Genomic DNA, 4,049 nt, shown 5'->3' with positions numbered 1-4,049 from the left:
GAAGTAATCATACATTGGTGAGTGAGTTTAATTGAACAATAATTAGTCTGAGTCTCTGTGGGAACGAACTAGAAAGTATTCTATATTACTTGCAAACGCGTATACTTGCGTGAATATTAGCACGTGTTTTCGCCCTAACAAGTTTTTGGCATCGCTGCCGGGGACTCGGCGTATTTGTTTAGTTTATGTACTTACCATCATTGGTCGTTAGAACTCAGTGATTAGGACGTATTTGTTACTTATTGTTTCTGGTTGTGTTTCAGGTACTTTAGCAAACGTTTATGCAAACTCGTTCTCGTACTCGCAAGAGGACTTTAGATACAGCTGAGGAGACAGACGAAGTTCTTGATATTCCGGAGAATATAGATTTTGAAAATTCGGATTCAGGAAGTGAGCAGAAAGAACCAGTAATCATGGGTGATCGTATTGTTCAGGCCGATCCAGCTCTTATGGACTTTTCTTGGCCTAAAATTGATGACATTCAGTCAAGCATTCTTCATCCGGCTATTCAAGCTAACACCTTTGAGATCAAGCCGGGCACTATTCAGATGGTGCACAATTCTGTTTCTTTTGGAGGTGCTGCGACTGAAGACCCCAACATGCACATAAAGAATTTTGTCGAGATCTGCAGCACTTTCAAGTATAATGGCGTGACTGATGAGGCTATCAAGCTGAGGCTTTTCCCATTCTCACTGAGGGACAAAGCTAAGGACTGGTTACATTCTGAGCCAGCTGGGTCCATCACTACTTGGCAAGATCTTGCGCAAAAGTTTCTGGTGAAGTTTTATCCGATGGCAAAGACTGCTGCTATGAGGAGAGATCTTACTCAATTTGCGCAGCAACCTACAGAATCTATGTGCGAAGCTTGGGAACGCTACAAGGAAATGTTGAGAAAGTGTCCACATCATGGAATGCCCCATTGGATGGTGATCACTGGTTTCTATAATGGTTTGGGGGCCCAATCTCGGCCCATGCTCGATGCAGCAGCTGGAGGCGCCTTGTGGGCCAAAAGCTATATTGAGGCTTATAATCTTATTGAGACTATGGCTGTAAATGAGCACCAAAACCCAACTCAGAGGATGATGCCTGGGAAGGTAGCAGGTATTCTGGAAGTCGATGCAGCCACCGTTATTGCAGCGCAGCTCCAAGCGCTGTCGATGAAGGTTAATTCTCTAGCTACATATGGAGTTAATCAAATAGCTATGGTCTGTGAGCTTTGTGCAGGTTCTCATGCTACGGATTAGTGTTCTCTTGTCAACGAGTATGTTTAGTATGTGAACAATTATCAGCGACAACAGCAGCCTGTGCTAGCTACTTATCATCCTAACAACAGAAATCATCCAAATTTCAGCTGGAGTAATAATCAGAATGCTATTCAGCCACCATACTAGCAAGGTGTGAGTAAACAGTTTACTCCACCTGGATTCCAGCAACCACAGCAGTATGCTCAAAGGCAATCATATCCTCAACAGGGAAGTGCAGCTGCACCTACTAGTGCTGATTTTGAGGAACTTAAGCTGTTATGCAAGAGTCAGGCGGTTTCTATCAAGACCTTGGAAAATCAAATCGGTCAAATAGCCAATGCAGTGCTCAATCGTTAACCTGGAACACTTCCTAGTGACACGGAAGTACCAGGCAGAAAGGAAGCTAAAGAGCAAGTCAAGGCTATTACCTTAAGGTCTGGGAAAGTTGCTGATGCTGAAAAGGCAAAAGAAGGAGAAGCTGAAGTTATAGATGACGAATTTAAGCAGAAGGAGAAAGCGGCGGAACTAAGGAAGACTACTGTTGAACACACTCTGCCTGAGGGTAACACAGGGGAGAAACAGCTCTATCCTCCACCACCTTTCCCTAAGAGATTGCATCAACAAAAACTAGATAAGCAGTTCGGTAAGTTTCTGGAGGTGTTCAAGAAACTTCACATCAATATACCTTTCGCTGAGGCTCTGGAGCAAATGCCTAGTTATGCGAAGTTTATGAAGAGTATTCTTTCAAGGAAGGTGAAATTGGATGACCTTGAGACCGTTGCTCTAACGGAAGAATGCAGCGCTGTTCTGCAGCAAAAGTTACCTCCAAAGCTTAAAGATCCAGGTAGCTTCACCATTCCTTGCACCATTGGCAAATTGTTGTTTGACAAGTGCCTTTGTGATATGGGAGCAAGCATCAATCTGATGCCGTCGTCGATCTTTAAAAAGTTGGATTTGCCTGATCCAAAACCCACCTACATGTCTCTACAATTGGCTGATCGTTCTATTACTTACCCAAGGGGCATAGTGGAGGATGTGCTAGTCAAGGTGGATAAGCTCTTCTTTCCTGCAGACTTTGCTATTCTGGATTTCGAGAAAGATAAAAAGATTCCCATAATCTTGGGAAGACCTTTCTTGGCTACTGGTCATACCTTGATAGATGTACAGAAAGGTGAACTTACTATGCGGGTGCAGGATCAGGATGTGACCTTCAATGTATTCAAGGCAATGAGATTCCCTACAGAAGATGAGGAGTGCTTAAAAGTGGATGTGATTGATTCTGTGATTACTTCAGAACTCGATCATATGCTAATATCTGATGCATTAGAAAAGGCCTTAGTGGGGGATTTTGACAGTGATGATGAAGATGGCAACGAGCAATTACAATATCTGAATGCTTCTCCCTGGAGGCGAAAGCTGGATATGCCGTTTGAATCTCTTGGTACTTTTGACCTCAAGAATGCTGAAGGAAAGCTCAAACCATCAATTGAGGAAGCACCTACCTTGGAGCTCAAGCCATTACCTGAACACTTGAGGTATGCCTTTTTAGGTTATGCATCTACTTTACCTGTTATTATTGCATCTGACCTTTCAGGTAGTGAGGAAGACAAGCTCTTAAGGATTTTGAGAGAATTCAAATCGGCTATTGGATGGACCATAGCAGACATTAAAGGGATCAGCCCTTCATATTGTATGCATAAGATTCTGCTAGAGGAGGGTATTAAGCCAACTGTTGAGCAGCAGCGCAGACTTAATCCTATCATGAAGGAGGTGGTGAAGAAAGAAATTCTGAAATGGCTGGATGCAGGCATCATTTATCCTATTTCTGACAGTTCTTGGGTGAGCCCCGTACAATGTGTACCTAAGAAAGGAGGTATCATTATGGTAGCAAATGAGAAGAATGAGCTCATCCCCACTCGAACAGTTACAGGATGGAGAGTATGCAAGGATTACCGAAAGTTGAACAAAGTCATGAGGAAAGATCACTTCCCTCTTCCATTTATTGATCAGATGCTCGACCGGCTGGCTGGTCATGAGTATTATTGTCTTCTGGATGGCTACTCGGGGTATAATCAGATTTGTATTGCACCAGAGGATCAAGAAAAGACTACCTTCACTTGTCCATTTGGCATGTTTGCTTTTCGCAGAGTTTCGTTTGGTTTATGTGATGCACCGACCACTTTTTAGAGATGTATGATGGCTATATTCTCTGACATGATTGGAAATAATGTCGAGGTGTTCATGGACGACTTCTCCCTCTTTGGACATTCGTATGATGAATGTTTGAATAATCTTTGTGCCGTGCTCAAAAGGTGTGTGGAAACTAATCTGGTGCTCAATTGGGAGAAATGTCATTTTATGGTGCGTGAAGGCATTATTCTTGGGCATAAGGTCTCTAGCAAGGGTCTTGAGGTGGATAAGGCCAAGGAGGGAGTCATTGAAAATCTTCCACCACCTATTTCTGTAAAAGGAATCCATAGTTTTTTGGTCATGCGGGTTTTTATCGGCGGTTCATCAAGGACTTTTCAAAGATATCTAAGTCGTTGTGCAACTTGCTTGAGAAAGATGTGCCTTTCAAATTTGATGATGAATGTTTGTCGGCATTCGAGACTCTCAAGAAGAGTTTAATCACGGCACCAGTTATTACAGCACCGGATTGGATAGAGCCGTTTGAGATGATGTGTGATGCGAGTGATTATGCGGTAGGTGCAGTTCTTGGGCAGCGCAAGAATAATCTCTTTCATGTGCTCTACTATGCTAGTAAGAACTTAAATGGGGCCCAAATGAACTACACCACTACTGAGA

The 4,049-nt window shown here is 43.0% G+C and overlaps 1 non-coding gene across 1 annotated transcript; it reads right to left on the bottom strand.

Moving 5' to 3' along the window:
* Positions 1-806: 806 nt before the first annotated feature.
* On the bottom strand, positions 807-913 carry LOC141722079 (small nucleolar RNA R71). The gene has a single exon (XR_012575111.1). It is a non-coding gene; the product is annotated as a small nucleolar RNA R71 (small nucleolar RNA).
* Positions 914-4,049: the final 3,136 nt, after the last annotated feature.

The sequence above is a fragment of the Apium graveolens genome, chromosome 4, assembly GCF_009905375.1.
Source record: "Apium graveolens cultivar Ventura chromosome 4, ASM990537v1, whole genome shotgun sequence".
Classification (NCBI taxonomy): Eukaryota; Viridiplantae; Streptophyta; class Magnoliopsida; order Apiales; family Apiaceae; genus Apium; species Apium graveolens.
This window is presented reverse-complemented; position numbering and strand designations above follow the sequence as displayed.